Source organism: Babylonia areolata, chromosome 33 (genome assembly GCF_041734735.1).
Source record: "Babylonia areolata isolate BAREFJ2019XMU chromosome 33, ASM4173473v1, whole genome shotgun sequence".
Classification (NCBI taxonomy): domain Eukaryota; kingdom Metazoa; phylum Mollusca; class Gastropoda; order Neogastropoda; family Buccinidae; genus Babylonia; species Babylonia areolata.
Window position 1 is genome coordinate 10138992 of NC_134908.1, and position 17831 is coordinate 10156822.

The 17831-nt window shown below is 41.7% G+C and overlaps 1 protein-coding gene and 1 non-coding gene across 2 annotated transcripts in view; both read right to left on the reverse strand.

Annotated features, from left to right (window-relative positions):
• The window catches only part of LOC143277188 (solute carrier family 25 member 32-like), a 41535-nt gene that overhangs the window by 8242 nt on the left and 15462 nt on the right, over positions 1-17831 (reverse strand). The window lies entirely within an intron of this gene.
• LOC143277274 (small nucleolar RNA U6-53/MBII-28) lies at positions 17402-17512 on the reverse strand. The gene has a single exon (XR_013053718.1). It is a non-coding gene; the product is annotated as a small nucleolar RNA U6-53/MBII-28 (small nucleolar RNA).

Here is a 17831-nt window from a genome sequence, read left to right on the forward strand (position 1 = left end):
AGTCTTGAAGGCCTTGCCTCTCTTGTTTCAAAATGAAATGTTTAAGATGAGAAAGATCAGTTTAAAGCAAATTAACTCCACTAGCATTACAGAGTAATTTCCCCTTTTTACTATCTGCACCAAAACGCTTGCAAAATAAATAAAAATTCCATGCTTAGCAAAAGAAGTTCCTGTTTGAACAAAAAATGATAATAATGACTGCTCTAGCTGTTGGGTCAGAATATCAGATCAAAGTGCAATAGACGGGTGCAATAGCCGAGTGGTTAAAGCGTTGGACTTTCAATCTGATGGTCCCGGGTTCGAATCACGGTGACGGCGCCTGGTGGGTAAAGGGTGGAGATTTTTACGATCTCCCAGGTCAACATATGTGCAGACCTGCTAGTGCCTGAACCCCCTTCGTGTGTATGCGCACGCAGAAGATCAAATACGCACGTTAAAGATCCTGTAATCCATGTCAGTGTTCGGTGGGTTATGGAAACAAGCACATACCCAGCATGCACACCCCCGAAAACGGAGTATGGCTGCCTACATGGCGGGGTAAATAAATAAAAACGGTCATACACGTAAAATGTTACATGTCTGTTTGAGTGTGTGTGCGTGTGCGTCTGAAATCTGATTGAATGACACAGGAAACGAATGATGAGCGCCCAGTGGCAGCCGTCAGTCGGCTCTACCCAGGTAGGCAGCCTGTGGTGCAAATGTACCCCGTGTATGTAAAGCGCTTAGAGCTTGGTCTCTGACTGAGGATAGGCGCTATATAAGTATCCACATCAATCAATCAATCAATCAAAGTGCCAAGTTTAGAGAATACAAAAAATATAAATATAACAGTAAATGCAGTCTGCATATAATTAGGCTTCATTCTTTATTTTTTTGTGCCAATCCCAGAAGCGCAATATTGTTTTAAACAAGATGACTGGAAAGAACTGGATTTTTCCTATTTTTATGCCAAATTTGGTGTCAACTGACAAAGTAGTTGCAGAGAAAATGTCAATGTTAAAGTTTACCACGGACACACAGACACACACACAGACAACCGAACACCAGGTTAAAACATAGACTCACTTTGTTTACACAAGTGAGTCAAAAAAAAAAAAAAGAAAGACAGAAAAAAAACAACCCTGGTATGATCATGATGTCAGTCAATAATGATGCAGTGTCTTGTTTCATCGGCTAGCGTTTTGTTTCCAACTGTTTGCAGAGAACGCTAGGTCTGTCCCTAGACACTCAATTATACCAAGTCTAGACCAGTCATCAGTACGCCGCAAAACAAATCTTATACAGATGAATTTAGTCTCTTGGCATCAGATTATCTGACTGATACCTCTCACACTCGGACCGAAAGTGAAATTTATGCGCTCACTGGTTCAGTCAATGTTTCTCATTGATCTTTTGTGTGCAAATTCCGAAAACAATATTTTGCATACATCGACTACTACATATAAACAAAGAACAAGTCTCATAATACAACAATACTTCACATTCTTCCAACATATCCGGGAAGTCTAATTTGTTATCATTCACACATACACACAAATATCAACTTTTTGTGTGCTAACCCTGAAAACAACATTTCACATACAACTGTAAGCAAAAAACACCCCTGAACATTCTACAACTGTTAACACAGAATAGTTCACCATCTTCCAAAGTTCTACATATCCAGAGGTCCACCCTGGGTAATGTCCTATGTCCACCCTGGCTTATGTCCGATGTCCACCCTGGGTAATGTCCTATGTCCACCCTAGCTCATGTCCTATGTCCACCCTGGGTAATGACCCTGGGTAATGTCCTATCTCCACCCTGGGTAATGTCCTATGTCCACCCTAGCTCATGTCCTATGTCCACCCTGGGTAATGACCCTGGGTAATGTCCTATGTCCACCCTGGGTAATGTCCTATGTCCACCCCGGGTAATGTCCTATGTCCATCCAGGGTCATGTCCACCCTGGGTAATGACCCTGGGTAATGTCCTATGTCCACCCTGGGTAATGACCCTGGGTAATGTCCTATGTCCACCCTGGGTAATGTCCTATGTCCACCCTGGGTAATGACCCTGGGTAATGTCCCATGTCCACCCTGGGAAATGTCCTATTCGAGTCCTAAATTCTGGGACCTATTCAAACAAATATTATCACATCTTTTGCAAGCCAGGCATTTGAGAAATTACACACTGCATGTAATCAATGCTTGTTATCAAGAATAAGCCACAATAGGATGCAAAATGACCCATATCAAGAACCTTAAACAACACTTCTCATTAAAAGCCACCATGTGGGTTTTTGGTTGGTTGGTCGTCTGTTTTTGTGTGTTTTGGGGTTGTTTGCTTTCTTTTGTTCATTTCTGCAAGGGTTGTGGAGCCAAATATGGAAAGAACAGCTCCCTGATTGATACAGACTGAATGAGCACGTCATTGCAGACAATTTTTCAGACCAGGCAAGATGGCCATACTTCAGTTTAGCGACTGAATCTGTATCAAAACTGAGTACAACAACCCTCAAAACGGAGTTTCAGCTCCAGTTTAAATTTCTCAAGGAGGCATCACTGCATTCAGACAAATCCATATACGCTACACCACATCTGCTAGGCAGATGCCTGACCAGCAGCATAACCCATCGCACTTGTCAGGCCTTGAGTGCATGCATATACATACTGTTGTAACTTTCAGAGTGGGTTTCTGCTACAGAATTTTGCCTCAGGACATCACTTATATTGCTGTGGGTTCTTTCACAGTGCGCCAAGTGTGTGCTGCGCACAGGACCTCGCTTTATCGTCTCATCTGAATGACTAGATGTTCAGTTTGATTTTCCAGCCAAACCTGGGAGCAGGGGCTTGAGAAGGATTCGAACCCACACCCTCATGAACTCTCTGTACTGGAAGATAAACCCATTCTGCCATCTTCCTAAAAAAAAAAAAAAAATAAAAAAAAACCCACTGAAAATAGATCACACCATCTAGTAATGGTTTCCAACACTATCCATGAAAATTGTCGTTAAAATAGTTCCCTGAATTTAGGATACTAAAACAGCACACACCCCCAAAAAAAGTCATCCAAACTTTGTGAGCCAAAGCCAAAAACACACCACCCCAAAATGGCAAGCTGAGAACATTCAGTCAAGGAAGCTGCCATAGTGCTTTGTCTCCTCAACATCATCAGGGACTTGTAAACACATCACAAAAACCATCACACCTTTACAGACATGTTTACAACTGGACATATAGTAATGACAGTGATCAATATAACAATAATAATGATTACACAAGTATTACTAATGTATAATAACCACCATTAGTACTAATACAAATGATACTACTAGTACTACTAATAATCAAGATAACAACAATTAATAATAATAATCATCATCATCATCGTAACAAAAATAAATAAATGAATGAATAAATACTTCTACTACTACTTCTACTACTACAACTAATGATGATGATGGTGATAGCACAGGTGTCCACATCACTAACACTGGTAAGTGCTGACAAAAAAAGAAAAAAGAATCTAAAAAAAAAAAGGTTACAAAAATTAACAATGCAGGGTAAGATTTACAAGTAAGACAGATGGAATGTGTCAATGACAAAGTAAACATACACCCACGCACATACACGTGTGCGCACACCCACGCACGCGCGCGTGCACACACACACACACACACACACAGTGACACACACGCACATACTCTTAGACATCCATGAAAGCAGATTAGCATAAGTATCAGTATCAGTATCAGTAGCTCAAGGAGGCATCACTGCGTTCGGTCAAATCCATATACGCTACCAGCAGCATAACCCAACGCGCTTAGTCAGGCCTTGAGAAAAAAACCAAAAAACAATAACATAGAAAAAAAAACACACAAGAAAACAAAAAACTAAATAATATGATAATAAAATAAAATTAAAGAAATAACAATACTAATAAAATAAATAAAAATAAAAATAATTAGATTAGCATAAACGACATACAGGTTCAGGATTAAAGTTCCCACAGCCTTTTACCCCCATCAGTACAGTGAATTCCACATCGGCAGTCTCAGGGGGGGGGGGGGGGTGGGTCATCACAAAAAAGCAGGGCACTGCCCTCTCCTCCCATCATTTTCACCTTCCCCTACCAAAGTCAGGTACCTGGGTAGAGTGAGGAAAATCAAGAGTACAGTGCCTTTCCCAAGGACACAATACCACGCCCAAACGGGACCTTGAATTCTGGTCAACAGTGGGTCAAAGGTCTTACCGATTTTTGCCACCACGCTTCGTAATCAATATGAATATTGACTGAGAAAGTCAGGTGTTGAATTTTCTTTTTTTTTTTCAGCACTGGGACAGACCTATTTCCTGAGCAGAATTGCAGTTGGAAAGAAAAAAAAAGAAACATGACTGCCATTTCCAGAACATTTTCCCTTCTCTTTTAATTCTATTCTTAGGACACACACACACACACACACACACACAAACACACACACACACACACACACAGACACACACACACACACAGACACACACACAGACAAACACACACACACACACACAATAAAAGCATCACAGTATGTCACTTAAGTGTGATATCATCAAGCAATATGTCAAAATGAAATGAAACTAATGTAAAGGATTTCTTACATCCAAATGACTTTCAAACAATTGTGATTACTGCATATCACTATTAAGAATAGGTGATTCCACCTGATCATATATCAAACATGATTATTAATAATGTCAAGCCTAGTCAACTTTACTGGACTATCATTATTCCTATTTTAAAAATATAATCATCATGTTCACTGTTATTATTATTGTTATTACTATAATTATCATCATTATCACTGTCCTCATTGTCATAATAACAAGTGCAGCCAAATTCAATCTCCTAGAGATAAAAAAAAACCCAAAAAACAAGAACCCCCCCCCCCCACCACCACCCCCCCCCCCCAAAAAAAAAACAACCCTTAACATAAACGCAGTGTCAGTTATACACAAAGTTATAAATTAAAAAACAAAAAAAACAAAAAAACCACACCCCCAAATTTTTTTTTTTTAAACAAAAAAAAAAAAAAAAACAGGCAGAAAAAGCCAAGAAATGTAAATGAGTAACTCAAACTTCCCATGTGTTAAAAAAAAAAAAAAAAAAAAAAAGAGAGAGAGAGAGAGAGAGAGAGAGAGAGAGAGAGAGAAGAAAAGAAGAAGAAATAAATGAATCATACAAAATGCCCAATTATCAAGTACAAAACAACATCAAAAACTTCAAAATGAAAATACAAATATGAAGAAAAAAAAAGGTCAATGGTGGACCGGCCAGACTGAAAATGGAGAAAAGGGAGAGAAAAAAAAAAAAAAAAAAAAAAAAAGAAAGAAAAGAAGGAAAAATCCAGAAACAAAGAGAGTGATAAAAACGAGGAATTTCTAGCATGGAACTTCCAGAAGGTAGGGACAGTATAAATGAATGAGCATCCCCAAAATGGAAAGTTTACTATCATTAATAAGATAAATTTCTTTAAGAAAAAAAAAAAAAGAAAAAAAAAAAAAAATTCACAATACAGTCAAAACATTTTGATTCAGCAACATAATGTCCTGTACAATATTTTTTCCCTTATGCCGTGACAACAGAAATATGAACACTTTTTTTCATCTCAACATTAATGAGTATTTGCAAAAATGCTAATTCGACAAAAGTGGTTTTTGAAAATAAATCATTGAAAATAATTGTCGTTTATTGAGGTATTTAATAAAATATATATATATCTACATATTGCAACAAATGTAATCAAAATGCTGTTTTCAGTTAACACTTCACAAAAAAAATGTTGTTTGACTCAGTATTTTTTAAAAAGAATAGTCAATCAAAATGTAATTTGATGATGAAGTGTTTCTGAAGGAAAAAAAGTTTAAAATTTGTTCTGTGAAGCGCGGTTTGAAAAGAAAATCAGTAAAACAAGTGTAATTTGACAAAGTGCAGTTTGAAGTCAATACAAATTACAACAACCGTCATGTAACAAAGTGAATTCATTACCAAAAGTGTCATTCGACAGCGCTGTTTGATGAAAACTCATTCCAAGCATCATTTGACAAAGTGTTCTGAAATAAAAAAAATGTTTAAATACTGTTCAGCCAAGTGCTGTTTGAAGTCAAACCATTTCACAACAAGAGCTATTTATGACAGCACTGTTTGAAGAAGATATTCAGACACCCACACGAAAAACACCATCTCCAGAGATTCTTCGCTTAAATACTGGTGAAACTGGTGAAAGGTTTGGGCGACAGGAAGGCAAGAGCACAATCAACACCACGACCCAGTTTCACACCACATCTGCTTGGCAGATGCCTGACAGCAGCACAACACAATGCACACAGGCCTGTACTCACTGAGCCTGTAGTGCATCCCTGTATATCTCAGCGCCTATCACAGCGGATTTCTTCTGCACAATTTTGCCAGAGGACAACACTTTTGTTGCCATGGGTTCTTTTGCAGTGTGCCAAATGCATGCTGCACATGGGGCCTCAGTTTACTGTCTCATCTGAATGACGAGACGCTCAATTTGATTTTCCAGTCAACCATGGGAGAAAGAGTGGGAGCGGGATCTGAACCCAAACCCTCATGGACACTGTACTGGCAGATGAGTGTCTTACTCTTAATCATTCTGCACCCCCCCCACAGATAAGCATTACTAGTTCAATGAGACCTGCCAACCCCGAACAAGGCTTGAGAATAGCTTCTACATCTTCTAGCTGCAACAAACCACTGTCTGACAACACCGGCAGCACCAGCAGTCAAAACATAGTCCCCCACTGGCATTCCAAAACAACATAGAAATTCACCGTGTTGCCACTTTTCCAACTTGACGCGTCTGGAGGTTTGAACATGTCAAGCCTCAAGGAGGCAGAATGGTAGTAGTAGTAGTAGTCTTTAGTTTAACGTCTTCCACCTAAGTGATATAAGACAGGGGTAAAAAAAAAAAAAAAAAAAAAAAAAAAGGAGGGGTGGGGTGGGGGTGGTGGAGTGATGGTGATAACGGTATTGGGCAGAGGGTGAAGAATGGTGTGTGTGTATGTGTGTGTGCGCGTGTGTGCGCATGTGTGTGGGTGTGGTGGGGAAAGATACAGAGCACTGGAAAAAATAAAACATTAAAAGGGGAGACATATGCATAATATAGAAGGAAACGCTAACATCAAACAACTGTAACAACTATAACAAATGTCCAATTGGACTATGCAGCAAACCTTCTGCAATAGCAGATAACATCCTGAAATTGTCAAAAATACATTCAAAAGAATTTTCTGAGAAGTTTGGTAAAAACGATTTCAGACTGACATTCAAAGAGTATGTGTTTGCTAGAAATAGATTCTCTACATATGCATTGAACATCTCTGCCTCAAAAGGGCAGAATGGTGAAGACACACACCTGCCAACAGTGTCTATGTCAGTGAGGGTGTAGGTCTGAATCCCAGTGTCACCCCTTTTCCCAAACCCAGTGTCCAGTCATTCAGAGGAGACAATAAACCAACATCTTGTGTGAAACACACACCTGGTGCACTGAAAAAGAACCCATGGTAACATAGGTGTTATCCTCTGGCAAAATTCTGTAAAAGAAATCCACGCTGATGGGTACACAAATATACATGCATGCACTCAAGGCACGACTAACGCATTGGGTCGTGCTGCTGGTCAGGCAGATGTCAGGTAGCGTGTATGGGTTTGTCCAAACATAGTGACACCTCCTTGAGAAACTGAAAGTGGAATTGGAGAAGGGGTTGGGGTGGGGAGGGGGGGGTGGTGGTGGAGAGGGACATAAACTGAGCTCTAATACACTGATGTTGAGTAAGGAAACAAAAATTCTGACTGGCTGAAAATACAGCGCCGTCTTCATCACAGACCACGTTTCCAGCCTCACTCCCCTTTCCCCGTCAGGTCAGTTTCCCACGATATCAATCAATTTTCCCTTTCCCCGTCAGGTCAGTTTCCCACGATATCAATCAATCAATTTTCCCTTTCCCCGTCAGGTCAGTTTCCCACGATACCAACCAATCAATTTCCCCTTTCCCCGTCAGGTCAGTTTCCCACGATATCAATCAATCAATTTCCCCTTTCCCCGTCAGGTCAGTTTCCCACGATATCAATCAATCAATTTTCCCTTTCCCCGTCAGGTCAGTTTCCCACGATATCAATCAATCAATTTTCCCTTTCCCCGTCAGGTCAGTTTCCCACGATATCAATCAATCAATTTTCCCTTTCCCCGTCAGGTCAGTTTCCCACGATATCAATCAATCAATTTCCCCTTTCCCCGTCAGATCAGTTTCCCATGATATCAATCAATCAATTTTCCCTTTCCCCGTCAGGTCAGTTTCCCACGATATCAATCAATCAATTTTCCCTTTCCCCGTCAGGTCAGTTTCCCATGATATCAATCAATCAATTTTCCCTTTCCCCGTCAGGTCAGTTTCCCACGATATCAATCAATCAATTTTCCGTTTCCCCGTCAGGTCAGTTTCCCACGATATCAATCAATCAATTTTCCGTTTCCCCGTCAGGTCAGTTTCCCATGATATCAATCAATCAATTTTCCGTTTCCCCGTCAGGCCAGTTTCCCACGATATCAATCAATCAATTTTCCCTTTCCCCGTCAGGTCAGTTTCCCACGATATCAATCAATTTTCCCTTTCCCCGTCAGGTCAGTTTCCCACGATATCAATCAATCAATTTTCCCTTTCCCCGTCAGGTCAGTTTCCCACGATATCAATCAATCAATTTTCCCTTTCCCCGTCAGGTCAGTTTCCCACGATATCAATCAATCAATTTTCCCTTTCCCCGTCAGGTCAGTTTCCCACGATATCAATCAATCAATTTAGCAAAGACAAAAAACAAAAAAACAAAACAACCAAAAACACTGCTTGATTTTTTCAATACAGTGAAACATCTGTATAAGTGTGTGTAACTGAAACCTGACTGAATGACATGAAACAAATGATGAGCACCCAATGGCAGCTGGCAGCTGGATCTACCCAGGTAGGCAGCCTGTTGTGCAAATGACAGTCTGTGTTTGTAAAGCACTCAGAGCTTGGTCTTTGACCGAGGATAGGTGCTATATGTAAGTATCCATATCAGTGAAGCATCTTTATTGTGAGTGTAGCTGCAGAGCATTCTGAAGCTCAGTGGAGCACACCACCTTGGTTCAGTAGTAAGCAGGTCTGATCAATTAACTGAAGCTTAAATCCACCAAAATTGTCAGCATGTGTCTGGTGACATGGAATATGTGTCAACGGCTCATTTTAAAGAAACATCTGTATCAATATTTCACAAAAAACACAAAAAAATGCTCCATAAAAAATAATAGACTGTCTTAAGTACTTGAAATTAAAAAGCAGTCCAGATAACTTTGACCACAATACATATGCACAACACAAAATGGAAAAGAGTGTTTTTGTATGCTCCAAAATTAATTTTAAAAAGAATTACATTATCATTAAAGAAATACATTATGATTCTAAGCATAGCACATCTTGTATTCATATAATGACAACAAAGTAATCAAGATAAGAAAAATTATTACCAACAGCACAGAATATCAGTTTCATTTTAAACAAAACAAAAAACAATAAACACCTTTTATCAATGGACACATGACAAACTGCCTTCTTATGACTGCAGGGTAACTGAGTTTAACAATTATCAATTGCAGACAAAACAAAAGTTACTGAGACTCCAACAGCTGCTGAAATACTGAACCAAGATTTGTGCTATCTCCAACACTCACAAAGACTCCAACAGCTGCTGACATACTGAACCAAGATTTGTGCTATCTCCAACACTCACAGACTCCAACAGCTGCTAAAATACTATACCGAGATTTGTGCTATCTCCAACACTCACAGACTCCAACAGCTGCTGAAATACTGTACCAAGATTTGTGCTATCTCCAACACTCACAAAGACTCCAACAGCTGCTGACATACTGAACCAAGATTTGTGCTATCTCCAACACTCACAAAGACTCCAACAGCTGCTGACATACTGAACCAAGATTTGTGCTATCTCCAACACTCACAAAGACTCCAACAGCTGCTGAAATACTGTACCAAGATTTGTGCTATCTCCAACACTCACAAAGACTCCAACAGCTGCTGAAATACTGAACCAAGATTTGTGCTATCTCCAACACTCACGATGACTCCAACACTCACGAAGACTCCAACAGCTGCTGAAATACTGAACCAAGATTTGTGCTATCTCCAACACTCACAAAGACTCCAACAGCTGCTGAAATACTGTACCAAGATTTGTGCTATATCCAACACTCACGAAGACTCCAACACTCACAAAGATTTGTGCTATCTCCAACACTCACAAAGACTCCAATAGCTGTTGACATACTGTACCGATATTTGTGCTATATCCAACACTCACAGACTCCAACAGCTGCTGACATACTGTACCAAGATTTGTGCTATCTCCAACACTCACAAAGACTCCAACAGCTGCTGACATACTGAACCAAGATTTGTGCTATCTCCAACACTCACAGACTCCAACAGCTGCTGAAATACTGTACCGAGATTTGTGCTATCTCCAACACTCACAGACTCCAACAGCTGCTGAAATACTGTACCGAGATTTGTTCTATCTCCAACACTCACAAAGACTCCAACAGCTGCTGAAATACTGTACCGAGATTTGTGCTATCTCCAACACTCACAGACTCCAACAGCTGCTGAAATACCAAGATTTGTGCTATATCCAACACTCACGAAGACTCCAACACTCACAAAGATTTGTGCTATCTCCAACACTCACAAAGACTCCAACAGCTGCTGACATACTGAACCAAGATTTGTGCTATCTCCAACACTCACAGACTCCAACAGCTGCTGACATACTGTACCAAGATTTGTGCTATCTCCAACACTCACAGACTCCAACAGCTGCTGACATACTGTACCAAGATTTGTGCTATATCCAACACTCACAAAGACTCCAACAGCTGCTGAAATACTGTACCAAGATTTGTGCTATCTCCAACACTCACAAAGACTCCAACAGCTGCTGAAATACTGTACCGAGATTTGTGCTATCTCCAACACTCACAAAGATTTGTGCTATCTCCAACACTCACAAAGACTCCAACAGCTGCTGACATACTGTACCAAGATTTGTGCTATCTCCAACACTCACAGACTCCAACAGCTGCTAAAATACTATACCGAGATTTGTGCTATCTCCAACACTCACAGACTCCAACAGCTGCTGAAATACTGTACCGAGATTTGTGCTATCTCCAACACTCACGAAGACTCCAAAAGCTGCTGAAATACTGAACCAAGATTTGTGCTATCTCCAACACTCACAGACTCCAACAGCTGCTGACATACTATACCAAGATTTGTGCTATCTCCAACACTCACAAAGACTCAAACAGCTGCTGAAATACTGTTCCAAGATTTGTACCATTTACAGCTATCAGTTTTGTCTAAAAAATTCAGACAATCGTGACACCACTACAACAGCGACTGAAATGCATGCTGCACGCGGGACCTCGGTTTATCGTCTCATCCGAATGACTAGCGTCCACACCACCACTTAAGGTCTAGTGGAGGGGGAGAAAATATCGGTGGCTGGGCAGTGATTCCAACCAGCGCGCTCAGATTCTCTCGCTTCCTTGGCAGACGCATTACCTCTAGGCCATCACTCCACAAGAAAATACAACAGCTACTGAAAAACCATACCATGAATTGTGCTATTCACAACTAGAAATTCACTAAAAGTACAACAGCTACTGAACTACTATACCACGGTTTGTGCTACGTACAACTGTAGTTACTATAACTACTGCAGGTACTGATATGCAAAACTGACATTTGTGCCATTTACAACCATCTAATCAAGTAACTGAGACTACAACAGCTAATGAAATTTGTACAATTTGCAACTATCAATATCTCATCTGTTTTTTTCAAATTCAGACAATTCAGGACACATGATGAGGATAAACAGTTACAAAAATCAATAAATATATATCACACAAACATTTAAAATGAAATATCTTTAGACAGAAAATACTGAAGTAAAAACACAAAGAAATATAGAACTGTTCAGATTAAGCACCACCACCACCACCACCAATCCCATTCTAAATAGACAGAAATATGAACTGATCTCATTTCTAAAGAAAAAGACGAAGAAAAAAAACAACCCAAAAAAATAAGAAGAAAAAGACACATTTGAATAACTCAATAAGGAACATCAATCTTATTTCAAAATATAAAAAAAAGACACATTTGAATAAGAAACTCAGAAAGAGATATGTCACTAAAACAAAAATCTCACGTACACTCTGAATAATAAACATTTATCAGATCTACATACACACAAACACAAGCATGCAATATGCACTCAAGTACATGTGTGTGCGCTCACACACACACACACACATACACAACATAAAAATGACAAATTTCAAATGCCAAAAATAAAACCGTTCTAAAGGAAACAATTTCTTTCACTAAAATTTGATCATGAAATCAAGTTACCCATGAACAACATGAATGACGATTCATCATCATCAACTTCATCATCATCATCATCATCATCATCATCGTGACTATCACATCATGAAGGCAGGAGACACTAGATTTCTGTCTCTCAATTAGGGGTTTCCTGCTTCTCAAAACATTTCTTTTATTATATATAAAAAAAAATTAAAAAATTAAAAAAAACACCCCAAAATCCAACATTCTGACGGCCAATAACCTTTAAAGCCACTCCACTGAATCAAGTAATGACAGATCTGGAGCCAAGGGGTTAAAGTGAACAATGATTATTACGTCCCCTTCTTCACTTTAATAGTTTCTACTCTAAAATAATACATTGACAGCGGAAACCATTTCTGGACAATTCATATAAAAAAAAAACCCAACAAACCAAAAAAATTCATAGAGGAAAACTGCTATAAAATAAAAGAAACAAGATATACATACACAAATGAGAAACTATGGTAAAATCGAATCCGATGATCAATTGCTGAGGGTTTTTTTTGGTTTGTTTGTTCCACAGCATAATGGTAGAACTCATCTCAATACACAGCTTTCATCAACAAAGCAAACCGTTACATGTCCACCTTGAACCCTCAGGTCATGACATAATATGAGCCCCAAAACTTTCTGAAATACAATGTCCAAACAATATATTGCATGCACAGTCATCAGTTTAGCCGATGTAAACTTCTGCATTTTCTTTGGTATTCTTTCCTCTTACTTTCTGCAAACACCTTATTTTCAATGACAAGTTTTCCGTTACAGTTTTGGGGACTGATGGGAATGGTGAAATATTCAGGATCTATTTCATCATAGCAGTTTGTATTGTGTATTCTTTGAGGTGTCTGAGTAGCCTGGCAGGTGTAACATCAAGTTTTTATGATAATACCCCTTTTCCCCCAAAAAAACTATAAGGTGTTACTTCAATTTGTTTAGCATCTGTTCATTTTTCAGTTTTATACAATCAAACAGGAATGAAAAGAGCTCAAAATATAAAGATAATAAATGATAAAATATTTATCAAAACTCCACATTGTCTTCCAATCACAGTTCCATGACAGACTCCTTCTCGAGATCAAAGTAGGTCACCAACACGACACTTTCCCCAAGGCCTAGCCCCTCCCCCCACCCCACCCCTCCAACAGACACTTCCCCCAAAGCCCTCCTCTGCCTCCCCTCTCCCCCCCCCACCCCCCTCAACACACACACACATTGTTGTTATCAAAGTCACAGCGGCAGTTTTTTGAGATCAATGAAAGCAGGTCATGGATGCTCCCTCAACCCCTTTCTCTCCCCCTCCCCCTCTGCAACAAAACTTCCCAAACCCCACCCTGCCCTACGCTCTACATCTCTCCCCTCCCACAGGCACTTCCCTCTCACCCCCCGACCCTTCTCCACCCCCCCATCCCTCCCCCCAACCAACACCCACCTAACCTCCTCCTCCTCCTTACTAAAGTGTCAGCCACCTTCTTGATGGCAAGGGAGGGTTTGCATCCCATCCGTAACCTGTTCCTCCATCACCACCCACCCCACATCCACCTCTATCTCCTTCCTCAAGCACTGGCCACCTTCCTCTTGATGGTCAGGCCAGGGAGGAATCACACCCTATTGCCTATTTCCTTCCATTGGCCACCTTCCTCCTGATGGTCAGGCCAGGGAGGAATCACACCCTATTGCCTATCTCCTTCCATTGGCCACCTTCCTCCTGATGGTCAGGCCAGGGAGGAATCACACCCTATTGCCTATCTCCTTCCATTGGCCACCTTCCTCCTGATGGTCAGGCCAGGGAGGAATCACACCCAATTGCCTATTTCCTTCCATGGGCCACCATCTCTTGATGGTCCGAGCCAGGGAGGAATCACACCCTATTGCCCTTCTCCTTTCTGGCCCCCCCCCCCCCCCCCCCCCCCCCACACACATACACACTACCACCCACAACCACCTCCATCTCATCCTTCATCAAGCATCCACCACCTCTGTCATGATGGCAAGGGAGAGTTTGCACCCCACCACCTTCCTCCACGACCCTCCCCAACACACACCACCACCCACAACCACCTTCCTCAACCATCGGCCACCTCCGCCACCTCTGTCTTAATGGCAAAGGGGGGTTCGCATCTCATTCCTCACCTTCCTCTTCCCACCACCACCCCACAACCACCTCCTTCCTCATGTGTCCGCCACCTCTGTCTTGATGGCGAAGGGACGTTCGCATCTCACCCCCCACCATCCTCTTCCACCACCCTGCCCCCCCCCCACACCCCCCCCACAAGCACATTCCTCAACCATCGGCCACCTCTGTCTTGATGGCGAAGGAAGGTTCGCATCTCATTCCTCACCTTCCCCTTCCACCACCCTGCCCCCCTACCCCCACCCCACAACCACATTCCTCAACCATCGGCCACCTCCGCCACCTCTGTCTTGATGGCGAAGGAAGGTTCGTATCTCATCCCCAACCTTCCTCTTCCACCACCCTGCCCCCACCACACACGCACCATCACCCAACCCACCTCCTCCGTCCTCAAGCGTCGGCCACCTCTGTCTTGATGACAAGGGTGAGTTGACACCCCACCGCCCACCCCCACACAAACTGCCCCCCCCCCCCCCCCCCCCACCTCCTCCACCTCGACCTCCCCCTTCCTCAAGCGTCGGCCACCTCAGCCACCTCTGTCTTGATGGCCAGGGAGGGCTCTCGGGGGTGGCGGCGGTTGTTGGCAAGGAACTCGTAGATGAGGAAGACGATGCAAATGTTGGGGGTGACGTGGAACATGTAGGGGCTGAAGCCTTTGTACATGCCCCGGTACCCCTCCTGCCTGCAGGGGAGACAAGCGACAGGTAGGAATGCAAGGGGAGAGAAGAGAGAGAGAGAGAGAGAGAGAGAGGGGGGGGGGGGGCAGAAAAGAGAGAGAAAGAGACAGACAGACAGAGACAGAGATTACCTTGAAAAGGAGACACATACAGAGAAGAATATCTTGAGAGGAACATGAGAGAGAGGGGAACACCCCGAGAGAGCACACAGAGAGAACAAATCAAATCAAATTATGGTGCTCAGAGCCTTGCCGACCACTACGGCCATCTCAAGGCTACCACCCCCTTTACAAAGTAATTTTCCCCTGTGGACAGTTTTTAAGCCAAAATATGGGTGGTAGTGGACCTTTACAAAGTAATATTACAGTCATTTTTACACCATAATGGACAGTTTGCAAAGGTCACCAAGGACACGTACAGTGCTATGTTTAACCCCTTAAGTGCTCACAACACACGCTGTGGCTGAGTTCAATCCCTAGTTTAGTCACACCTGGTGGGTAAAGGGTGGAGACTTTTCCGATCTCCCAGGTCAACATATGTGCAGACCTGCTAGCGCCTGAACCCCCCTTTGTGTGTATATGCATGCAGAACATCAAATATGCATATAAAAATCAAATTATCCATACCAGCCTTTGGTGGGTTATGAAAACAAAATAATACTTAGCATGCACACCCCTGAAAACAGTGTATGGCTGCCTACATGGCAGGGTAAAAAACAGTCACACATGTAAAAGCCCACTCATACACGTGTAAAAGAGAGAACATGAGAACTGCAGCCCACGAGTGCAGAAGAAGACTGTCTCCTACACATTATTATTATTGGTACTTTCTGTACTTCTACATAAACACACTGTATGTAGCTATGTTTTGGTTTGTCTCCTATACATTATTACTGATACTTTTTGTACTTATATATAGATACACCGTACGAAGCTATGTTTTGCCTAAGTCGTGTGCCTGTGTACACATCTAACACACAGTAATTCTTGAACCGCTTTTCAGCCAAAAGGGCAGTCACTCCGTCAAAAGGATCAACCCAATGTGGAGATGTCAAAGTGTAGTTCCTTCCCTTGAACTGTTCCTGGTGTCAACTGAGTGTTCCTTTTTTGCTTTGTGTGAACATTTTAGAAGACTCTACTATCCACCGTGTTTCATGGACCACCGTACCAAACATATCCACTGGAAATTACTGTGTTTAACAAATCTTCATTTTAAAACTGAATACATACTAAAAAAACGTGTGTGTGTGTGTGTGTGTGTGTGTGTGTGCACAATAACCATTCTCACCATAACAGTTACCATTCTCACTTAACTCACTCAGTACGGCCAGTCCTCTCTTCTCCTCTACGCATACCCCTCGGATGTCCAGTGGGTGTCTGAATGACCCAACTTTAGCTTCCGTCGTCAGAATTGTGGTATTCTTTGTCAACATTCACCTCTTCAGTATAAGAGCCATCCGCTTGCAATATTTTGATGATGGTAATTGGGCTGAAACGCTGTTAACGTCGTCTCTTTCGCCGTTCGTATGGAGAGAGTTAAGTTATATTTCAACACAAGCTTTTCAGTTTCAGTTTCCCAAGGAGGTGTCACTGCATTAGGGCAAATCCATACACACTACATCACACCTGCTAAGCAGATGCCTGGCAGCAGTATGACACAATGGGCCAGTCAGGCCTTGGGCAAATGCAATATATTCGTGCACCTATCAGAGTGGTATTCTTCTACAGAATTTTGCCAGAGGACAACACTTTTGCTGCCTCGGGTTCTTTTTCAGTGTGCCAAGTGCATGATGTACATGGGACCTCGGTTTATTGTCTCATCTGATTGAACTCAGTTTGATTTTCCAGTCAAATTTAGGAGAAAGGGCAACAGCCAAAATGGAATCCAGGCCCTCTGAAGACACTGTACTGGCAGATGAGCACCCCACCATTCTGTCATCTCCTCAACACATGCATGAGCAATGGACATGTCTGTCAATCTACCAAAGAAAGTGAAATTTTGCCCTGGCACACATTATTACCAAAAGGGTTATCTAATTAACCATAGCCATAAAGGGGTTAATCTGATATAGCGATATGACACCTCAGGTACATGAGGCGGTTTGAACTCAGGGAGATGTGAGCAGGGCCCACACACTGGGCCACACACACCACACCCCTCAGTATTAGCATGGCTGATCATCACTGGTGTCAACAGTCATGTACAACTCTGTGCGTGTGTTTATCTTGTTCACGAGCATGTACATGCATTTACCCACAAAGAAATGTTCATTCTAATGCACTAGGAATCAAGAATTAATTAAAACCTATGTTGTTGATACATAGGCAGACATAGATTTTATATTTGTATTTGTTTATATTTGTTTTTATCACAACAGATTTCTCTGTGTGAAATTCGGGCTGCTGTCCCCAGGGAGAACACGTTGCTATACTACAGTGCCACACTTTTTTTGAATGTTTTTTTCTGCATGCAGTTTTCTTTGTTTTTCCTATCGCAGTGGATTTTTCT